Raw genomic sequence first — 11,680 nt, forward strand, 5'->3', positions numbered from 1 at the left:
ATATATATATATATTAAGGTGAGTTCAGTTACGCTGATAGAGTGAATCATTCTTTTTAGCGGAATCATTTATTTGAAGGATTCATTCGGGTCACACGTTTTTCCCAGAACCTCATTCGACATGTCCTAGGATCCGATAGACCAGATAGGGTTGAGGAAGTCCTCAATGAGCAACATCCAAATATTTACATTTGTGAATTTTAATAGAAATTATAAAAGTGAAACAATACGTCATCTTAATTTGTATGTAAAGTTTAAATCTGCTTTAAGTCTGCTTTAAAAAAGTGTAGACCAAATAACTTATTTGTTGTGCTTTTTAAACTCACTATAACATTTTTCACCTTTACTATAGCCTACAAAGATTTATTGTATCTATTTTTTCCCCATGAGTCACTGTAGTAAATTTTCTGAGTTTATCTCATTGTCAATAAATACATTTGCAATGATATCATTAATGGGGTGTGGAGCTGCGTCTTATACTGTACGTGTGATAAATATACACACCATGTACATAAAGGTTCATTCTCCTCCTTACCCAGACAGCTTTCTCTATGTCAACAAATATGAAAACAGTCTTGCTTCTCCAGCATCCAATAACCTAAAATAAATATGCTGATAATGTTACTGTTTATTTTCTGCATGTCACCTCCTCCGTTCAGTGTTATCCAGTGTTAAATTTGACATTGTGAGGGTCAAACATTTAATTTAAACCATATTTCTTTAAACCCAACAATTACTGGTCAGTTTTTGTTTGAGAAATAATGTGTTATCAGTGTAATGCGGTGTCACGGTGTACAATGATACACAGATTCATTTATCAACTTTATAAGAGGCAAAATTTGGAACAACAAGATAAGAAGCAATTAGTTTTATTATAAGAGATGCATCACTTCTGAAGAGATGTATTCTGTTTCTGTCTATAACCAATGGAGGGGGCTAAAGCAGCACATTTGAGATACATACAGTTTACATACAGTTTGGAAGAAAACCTTACTTGGGTTTATATAAAACATTGGACCTCAGAATATGGATAATGAATTTTCCCCATTTTGGTTAATCTACAAATGAAGATTTTGGTATCTCAAACAATATTTTTGTATTTTAAAGCATATTTTTCATATTCAGGTAAGTGAATTGTCACATCCATAACGGCCCATATTCCCAATAAATGGGCACATGAAAATTAAATTAACTATTTTGTGATCTATTAAGAGCAATTCCTTCCCATTTTTTATTGCTTCTGATTTTAATTCACAGAAATCCTACAAAGTATGTTGTCTCTCAAAAACGTTATTTTTTGTCCCCTCCAAAACGCATTTAATTTCTCCTCTTTTATAATAGAAAACTCTTGCATAGACTAATATTTTTCTGATGTCTAGACTCTAGAAATGGGCTTCAACAAAATATAAACAGATAATTCAATAATAAATACATTCTCTGAGAATTTATATTTCAAGTTTTGACTGAACGTGTCACATCCATAACAGTCCTCATAAATGGGCACATGAAAATTAAAATAACTATTTTGTGATCTATGTATGTAGAGCCATCCTTTCTTCATTTGTTGGGTATTGTTGCTTCTGGTTTGAACATTTAAATACACAGAAATCCTACAAAGTATGTTTTTGTCATTTTTGTCACATCCATAAATGAATGCTCTTTTAAATTAGAAAACTTGTCCATATACTCATCTTTTTTCTGATGTCTGGACTCTAGCACCAGGGACTTTGTAAAATATAAACGGATGATTCAACATATTGGTAAAAAATACATTCACTGAGAGTTTGTATTTCAAGTTTTGACTAAAAATGTCACATCCATGCTGCTGGAAATCCTCAGCTGCATACAATAAAATAATTTTGATGTCTGCGAGTGCCTAAAATACGATGAATAATTGCATTACTGCTATTTAGCTTTTTGCTTATCATGTAGGAAATGCTCACTTTACACCATCCTAATATTATTAGTGTGATTGTAAGCATGGAGTGTATTTCTAAGTTAAGGACTGCTTGAGTTCCTCTCAGGAGATCTTGTTCTGTAAGGCCTGCTGTAATGGCCTTTGTTTCCACGTCCGCTACACAACACGTCAAAGCTATTTCTGGCCTCGCCGTACTCCGAAGGGGCTTGACACATTTAGCGCTGCAGGGGAACAGTTCAAGCCCACCAGAATGAGAAATGCTGATAAAATGCCTGGAGGAAGTGTGGCCTGTTTATCTATGCCCGAGCATAACTCCACAGGCCGACGATTGTGGTCAATGAAATATGTAGCATGGCGAATAGCCGCAAATATAGTTCCAGTTTTGTGGCACACTATCTTAGCGGGCTTCTCTTAAACACATGTGCAAGGCCCTGCAACATTGGTGGTTTCAAGTGCTTCAGGCCATGACTGGACAATTTTCATACTTTCACGCTTTGGTGAATAGCCAAGACCAACAGGCTAAAGCGAGGCTCACTCTGAAACAGGATATTAGGTTAGTAATGGCTGTCTAGGGACCCTTCAAAATGACATAAATAACGGATTTGCTCGGCGTATTCAGTGATCTAATGGAGTCCTTTCCAAATTTCACACACATGATTCTATTCGCCAATTAGAGGTTTAAAGGGTTTTAATAGGTTTTGACAGCCCTCTGCCACTCACCTCAAACTGGATGTGTTAGTATACGAAGCATTAAACTAAAGTGTTGCTACCATCTGCTGTTCATTACTATAACAAGAGCTTAGGGCTTTTGTACTTATTCTTTGAAATCGTGTAAATGTGAGCTTAATGTGTTCACCTGTCACGACAATAAACAAATTAAACCTAAACAGCCTGGTGTGCGTGAAGTCACTGCGTCACGAGAGTCATTCACAGCATTCGCCGATAAGTTCGACTCAACACATGATGTCACTTCTGATGATAACACCAAAAGCTTACCTAGAAGGTTCTGGAATCACAAGAATCAGGTTCTGTTTCAAATTCCCTGAGCATTATGTCAGCGAAAGCGCGGTACAAATGCTTTATTTGATTTTAAAACAGGGCCTGCCTTGTGTGAACAGATGCCCAGCATGATCCAACTTCAGTTAGGAAACGTTTTACAAGATGCTGGAACTTACGATAACTATTTCTGTTGGCCAACAACAAAAAATCTTGTTTTAGTTCACAATAATCTCTACAATTTAATCGATTTCTTGTTCTCAATACGTCATCATGTTTTTAGCAACCAATCAAAGTAGATTTATTTTTCAATTTTGTGTCTACTCAAGTATTATTACATTATATGCACTTTGAATTTGGAAGATCAAGTAAAGTGTGCACTACTCCATTAGTTTCAGTACATTTCTGTTTGAACCTTCAGTGTTACTATAACTTTTTTTTAATTCTTAGATTTTGTACTATACAGGATGATTGTAAGTTCATTCAAGGTATCATTTGATCAATTGTGCGTGTTCCTTGAAAATCAAACCCATGACTTTGGCATAGCGCAGCGCCATGCTTTACCAGTTGAGCTACAGGAACATCTTTCAATTCAATTCAATTCAATTTTATTTATATAGCACTTTTCACAATGTGCATTGTTCCAAAGCAGCTTTACAGGAGCAAATAAGAAAAACACAGAAAGGTAAAACACAGCACAGTGCATGGTGTTTATAGACCAAGCAAGATCATTATAATAAATAATATCTAATAAATAAATGAATAAATAAATAAATGTTCAGCTGTACCTGACTTTTTAAAATGTCTGCTAACCATCCCCCCAACCACCTAGGCATAATAAAACGTATGTGATTAATTTTCAAAAAGTGCTACAAATCTCCAAGCCTCCAAGGAGCTGGCTGTTATCATGAATAAAGTGCATGAAGGTGTACTTGAAAGGTTATAAGCTTAGTTATTTAAAGCTGAGATACAGATGTTCCTGTTACAGATGTTCCTCGTCACTTCCTGTTTGCTGAGAGCGCGTGGTTTGAGTCGGAGCTCTTTCAAACTTATTCTTAATACATCGTTTATTCTTGTTATATCTTAAGACTTGTGTTTTAAATTGTTATTCACCGAGGGTAAAACATATCCTTAAGATATATCCCATACCAAAAATCGTACTTAAACGCACAGATAATTTATTTTTATCGGACACTCGCTATTAGCCTCAGGCTGTTAGCATTCACCAGCCTGCCTGCTTACTGCTTAACACACTGTTCTCGTTACTACATCACTAATGGCTAATGTTTCAGATGTGTTTGTACCTCTGTGTGCGGATGAGGAAACGATCGCACTTCAGTCGAACTGGAGGCTGTGGAGAAGCAGATCCAGGATCTACTAGAGAAGCAGACACGGCTGCGAGCAACGAAAAACGGCGCTGGAAACATCCAGAGCTGACGCTCGCAAATCCGCGGTAAGTTTTCATCAGCGATTTTAATACTCCTTCCACTTCTACTCCGCGTGTTTCTCTGCACAGAGCCCAGGCTTCGAGAACACGGTCAGCCCAAATGAACTTCACTCCTGCACCGGCACACCCACGGCGAAAGGCGCGAGCCAGGACTGGAGCGATGACCCAACCGCCGCCACCGTCTTCGAGATCCCGACTAGGAACCGCTTTGCCGCCCTCTGCGAGACGGAATGCAACGCTGTGGTCATCGGAGACTCAATCGTCCGGAACGTACGCGCTTCCTCCACTAAAGGTAAGGTGCGCACTCATTGTTTTCCTGGCGCCCGTGTTCTTGATGTCTCTGCGCAGGTACCTGCGATCCTGAAGGACGATGCTAACGTCGGAGCTGTCGTGCTGCCAACGCACGGGGGCGTGAATACCGGACTGCTCAGATGCAGCAGTCGGAATCCTGAAGACGGGACTTCAGAGTCTGATCGAGACGGACGCAAGCGCATCGCCCACCCGAGGCTCATCGATCAGGGCCGCTTCCTACCTACCGACGAGGGAATGAAAAGTTCAGTAGACTATTTGCTCTAAATAAATGGTTGATGTCATGGTGTATTGAACAGAAGCTGCTCTTTGTTGATAATTTTGATCTGTTCTGGGAGGACCTAGGCTCTTCCGCCCTGACGGCCTGCACCCCAGCAGCATCGGAGCGGTTCTTCTGTCTGACAACATCTCAAAGACGCTGTGCACCGCTTGACTATGTCTCCCAGCGGTAAGTCAAAACTTTAACCATAGTCTGTGTTCCTCCCACTCATCTGTTATAAATGTTACTGCTTCCAAATGCATAGAGACTGTGTCTGTCCCCCGAATAATACTACAAAATAACAAAATAGCCAAATCTCAGAGAAAAAATCTAATCGTGATTAAACCTGAGGACAATATAATAAACGACCAAAAAAAACTTAATAAAGTTCGGCCTACTTAATATTAGATCACTAAATTCAAAAGCAGTTATTGTAAATGAAATGATCACAGACAACAGTTTTGATATACTTTGCCTTACCGAAACCTGGCTTAAACCAAATGATTATTATGGTCTAAATGAGTGTACCACACCAAGCTACTGTTATATGCATGAGCCACGTCCGGTTGGTCGAGGTGGTGGTGTTGCAACAATCTTTAGAGACTTTCTTACTGTCAGAGAACGGAGCATAAATTTAAATCATTTGAAGTGCTTGCGTTGAACATAATTGTTCCAATTGACAGTAAAAAAACATTGCTTTCTTGTACGTTGGCTACAGTGTATAGACCCCCTGGTCCCTACACTGATTTCCTGAAAGAGTTTGCGGACTTCCTATCGGACCTATTGGTTAACGTTGATAAAGTACTAATTGTCGGAGACTTTAATATCCACGTAGATAGTGCTAACGATGCATTAGCAGTGGCGTTTACAGAGCTATTACACTCTTTTGGAGTAACACAACACATCAATGGACCCACTCATCGATTTAATCATACACTAGACTTGATTATATCTCACGGAGCCGATCTAACCAATATAGATATTATACCTCAAAGCGACGATGTCACTGATCACTATCTTATAACATGTACACTGCGCACTGCAGAAATCAGCCGTTTAACTCGTTATCGACAGGGTAGAACAATTACCTCGACTACTAAAGATAGTTTCGCAAAGAGCTTGCCAGATCTGACTCCTTTAATAACCAATAAATATAGAATCGCTCGATGACATGACCAGCAAATTGGGCACTATTTTCTCTAATACATTAGAAGCTGTCGCACCTATGAAGTCAAAAAAGATTAATGAGAAAAACGCAGCACCATGGTACAATAGCACCACTCGCGCCCTTAAAAGAGAAACACGTAAACTGGAGCGCAAATGGAAACAAACCCAATTAGAGGTCTTTAAAATTGCGTGGAAAGAGAGCGCAAACTGTTATAAAAAGGCACTAAAAGCAGCAAAGGCTGAGCACCTCCGTAACCTCATAGAAACTAACAAAAACAATCCAAGGTTTTTATTTAGTACAGTTGCTAAACTAACAAATAAACAGACTTCACCTGACCTGGGTATTCCGCCGCACCTTGGTAGCAATGATTTCATGAATTTTTTTACAGAGAAAATCGAAAACATACGAGACAAAATAGTAAAAACTCAACCTCCAAGTCTGTCCTATAAATTAGTACCAACCATCGCCCCAAAAGAAAGGCTACAGTGTTTTTCACCTATAAAACAGGAAGATTTAATTAAACTTATTGCAACATCTAAACCTACAACTTGCTTATTAGATCCCATACCAACTAAATTATTAAAAGAGTTATTACCCGTTGCAATTGAGCCCATTTATAACATTATCAACTCGTCAATTAATCTAGGCCATGTCCCAGGACCCTTTAAACTGGCCGTCATTAAGCCTCTTATCAAGAAACCAAACTTAGACCCCAATGAACTAGGAAACTATAGACCGATTTCAAATCTCCCTTACCTGTCTAAAATACTAGAAAAAGTAGTGTCCACTCAGTTGTGCTCTTTCTTACAAAATAATGACATACACGAAAAATTCCAGTCAGGTTTTAGACCGCATCATAGTACTGAAACTGCACTCGTTAAAATTACAAACGACCTGCTTATAGCATCAGATAAAGGTAACATCTCACTCCTAGTCCTGCTGACCTTAGTGCTGCGTTCGATACTGTAGACCATAAAATACTTCTAGATCGCTTACACAATTATACCGGTATTCAGGGACAGGCACTACAAGTGGTTCAGATCTTACTTATCAGACAGACATCAATTTGTCCATTTAAATGGGGAATCATCAAATCTAACGCAAGTAAATTATGGATTACCTCAGGGATCGGTTTTAGGACCCTTGCTATTCTCCATATACATGCTGCCCCTTGGAAACATTATTAGAAAACATGGAATTAGCTTCCACTGTTATGCAGATGATACTCAGCTATATATCTCATCAAGACCAGATGATTCCTTCCACTATCCAAATTGGCAGAGTGCATCGAAGATATAAAGCATTGGATGACTTGTAATTTCCTTCTTTTAAATTCTAATAAAACAGAAATATTACTTATCGGACCAAAGACACGTGAGCAGAATATTTCGGATTATAACCTGCTAAATTGAAGGCTGCACTGTTACTCCAACAAATACAGTTAAAGACCTCGGCGTTATATTAGACAGCAACCTGTCATTTAAAAATCACATCTCAAATGTCACAAAAACAGCCTTCTTCCACCTTAGAAATGTTGCCAAATTGCGAAATATTTTATGTGTGGCTGATGCAGAGAAGCTCATTCATGCATTTGTGACCTCAAGACTTGATCTACTGTAATGCACTGCTTAGTGGTTGTCCTGCATGCATCAATAAACAAACTACAGTTAGTTCAGAATGCAGCTGCCAGAGTTCTAACCAGGTCCAGAAAATACGATCACATAACCCCAATGTTATCAACCCTTCACTGGTTACCCATTAAGTATCGTATTGACTTTAAAGTTCTTTTAATTACTTATAAAGCCTTAAACGGTTTAGCCCCTACCTACATAACAGAGCTTCTACCACACTACAACCCATCACGCTCTCTAAGATCTCAAAACTCCAGACTTTGATAACACCTAGAATAACTAAATCCACCAAAGGGGGTAGAGCTTTCTCATACGTAGCACCTAAACTCTGGAATAGCCTCCCCGATACTATTCGAGGGTCAGACACACTCTCCCAATTTAAATCTAGATTAAAGACACATCTTTTCAGCCAAGCATTCACTAATACATAGCTAATGAACAGCAGCTACGCTAATTATTCTCTTTCTGTTTCTGCCCTCGCCTCGGGATGCCCATCCCGAGGTAGGGAGAGATTCCGCCAGGCCCAGATGAACGTCATATGCCCATCCACAACTAGAGATTACGCCAGCTACATCGGAAAATCCCGTGCCATCCTCCTGCGAGAGCCTGCGGACTGACTGACCATCCAGCTCCATCCAAGGCAATTCCATCACCACCCAAGAAAAAGGCGACCATCTGGCCGGCCCAGCTCAGACAATTCCATCCCCAACCGAGAGCAAAGACGGACTACCTGTCACATAAATGCTAAATTTACAATACTTGGTATTTAATGCTAAACTTACATCACACGACAGCAGTTTGAAGTTATGGCTGCACTCAGTGACTTTGATTGGAGGTAGCTGGGTGGGTGTTGTAGGGAGTGGGGGGGCTTGTTGGTTGTGGTTCGGGGCGTTTCATTTGTTGGGACTGTGTGGGTCTGGTCTGGTTGGTCTTGTTTTGTGGTCGATGTCGGACAACAGAGGAATAAAGTTAATTATGCCATTACTACTTTTCCCTGGTTGTACCTCTGTTGTCTGTTGTTGATCACGGAATGGGACCGGGTTGGACCTGCACGGTTTCGGCGGGTGGGGCTTCCTGGGTCGCGGCTCGTGGGCTCTCCCTGTTCTTCGTGGACGTTGCTCGGTGGCTTTGGTCGGGGTCACTGAGTGCAGCTCATGACACGTCAGAGGAGATCTGGCCCTCCCGGCTGAGCCTGGTTTCTCCCGAGGTTTTTTTTTCTCCATTATTCAGCATTGGAGTTTGGGTTCCTCGCCACAGCAGAGCAGTGCAGTGTTGGCTTGCTCACCGGGAGACTGNGTAGATCCTGGATCTGCTTCTCCACAGCCTCCAGTTCCGACTGAAGTGCGATCGTTTCCTCATCTGCACACAGAGGTACAAACACATCTGAAACATTAGCCATTAGTGATGTAGTAACGAGAACAGTGTGTTAAGCAGTAAGCAGGCAGGCTGGGAATGCTAACAGCCTGAGGCTAATAGCGAGTGATCCGATAAAAATAAATTATCTGTGCGTTTAAGTACGATTTTTGGTATGGGGTATATTTAAGGATATGTTTTACCCTCGGAGAATAACAATTTAAAACACAAGTCTTAAGATATAACAAGAATAAACGATGTATTAAGAATAAGTTTGAAAGAGCTCCGACTCAAACCACGCGCTCTCAGCAAACAGGAAGTGACGAGGAACATCTGTAACAGGAACAGGAACAGGAACATCTGTATCTCAGCTTTAAATAACTAAGCTTATAACCTTTCAAGTACACCTTCATGCACTTTATTCATGATAACAGCCAGCTCCTTGGAGGCTTGGAGATTTGTAGCACTTTTTGAAAATTAATCACATACGTTTTATTATGCCTAGGTGGTTGGGGGGATGGTTAGCAGACATTTTAAAAAGTCAGGTACAGCTGAAGTCAGTAAGGTCTGTTGTTGAAGTCGGTTGCATCTGGTGTTTGTTTGTCTTTTTTGACAGAATACACAGTTCTTTTTAGCAGCTATACAGACATACTGTATTACACCTTATTATCTTACTTAGAGCCAGACAGGTGAGTTTTTTAATTAAATACCAATTTTTAAAAATAATTTTTATAATAAGTTTTTACTGTGAATTTTAAGGTTAAAGATGTAAACATTCTTCATTCTAACATGTTTAATATGTCAAGGGATGTGGCGTTTAACCAAAAATAACAATTCTGTCATCATTTACTCATTCCGGTATCATTGAAAACCTTTACTGTACATGAAAAAAAAGATATTTTAAGAAATGTCTTCATTTGTGTCCATATAATGGAAGTCAATGGAGTCCAATGGTGTTTGGTACAGTTTTGTTTTTATATCTTTTGTGTTACGCAAAAGAGAGTCAAAGAGGTTTACAATGACATGAGGGTGAGTAATGATGATAACATTTCATTTTTGGATGAATTATCCAACACACACACATATACAAATGTGTAGCTAAAATAAGATAATATTATGTTGTATGCAAGATTATATATTGAAGTCTTCTTTATAATCACAGAATATAAAATGATTAATATTTGAAACGTTCATTTCCAAAAACAAGATAACTCAGTTTTTAAAAATGTTCAAAAATTATGATTTCATTGTGCATCCAAGTAATGTCAATCAAACTGCAGTTGGGTTGTTTTGATTAAGTAATAATACCTCAAAAATACGTTAAGTAACACAATAAAAACACGATAACACAATAAAAGACATGGCTTTTGAAAAATAAGTTTTTTGCAAATGAACTCTTGAATATGAACATTTAAGACATTTAAGACTCTAACTTCCCGACCTAGGACAAAAACTGTTAAAACCATCTCCAGCTTTCCCTATATGGTCTGAATTTGTACCTAAAGTTAAAGATCTGAAGGCAGCTTTTTTCAATCATATCAAAAACAAATGTGTTTTGTTCCCCTGATTACATTCACGGTCGTAAATTGAAAAGACACAGAGTAAATACACTTACTGCGCATGATAAATGACTGCGTGTAGATTATGAAATTGGATGTGTAGGACACAATGCCACAAAAAACAATAGGAACATAATGCTGGCTAATATCAAATGAAGAATTTTGATGATGGGTGCAGCAGGGCTGTAGAGTGATATTTGTCAGGTATAAATATAACTCATACGCAAACCTTCCACCTCTGTTAGAGTTGTGAAATATGGGCCACTGGACATCACACAGGTTCCACACAGGTTCCTTACCACAGGAACACCTTACTCATTACACAGGAGAGTCTTGAACACCTAACTTTTAGTATAACTAATAGTGTACCACTGTAAATGCTTGCGTTTCTTTTCATTGATCTCCCTCTATAGCAATGCAATCAGGACCAATTAAAGCTCAATTAAAGCAAGGAATCTGTTCATGAGGTCACCTTGGAGAAAGTTTCTGGACCAAACCCAGCTGAAAGTTTCATAAATCACTTGTATAACAGATTTTGGCTCGGAATGAACAAAAAGTTCAGAAGCCTCATCTTTAACTGTGTTGTGGTGTAAAATATAGGCCAGTTTGAGTTAAAACAGAGGTGTGCATGATGAGTGCTTCTGCAGAATCTGGTTTTCAGACTCATAATATACATTGGGATGCTATGTGACACATGATAAATTGCAAGGCAAATGCAATGCTTAAAGCAGAATCTGTTACTACGGTCAAATATAGTGCATACCTATAAGAGCATTGTTAACTGTAGGGGCAGTTGTGGCCTAATGGTTAAAGAGTCGGACTCGTGACCAGAAGGTTGCCGGTTCGATACCCAGGTTACCGGCGGGTAACAACTGAGGTGCCCTTGAGCAAGGCACCTTACCCCCTACTTGCTCCCCGGGCGCTGCAGTGATAGCTGCCCACTGCTCCGAGGGTACGTGTGTTCACCACTTACTGTGCGTGTGTTCACTACTCTCTGGATGGGTTAAATGCAGAGGTCACATTTCGTTGCCTTGTACATGT

The sequence above is a fragment of the Triplophysa rosa genome, linkage group LG18, assembly GCF_024868665.1.
Source record: "Triplophysa rosa linkage group LG18, Trosa_1v2, whole genome shotgun sequence".
NCBI lineage: Eukaryota > Metazoa > Chordata > Actinopteri > Cypriniformes > Nemacheilidae > Triplophysa > Triplophysa rosa.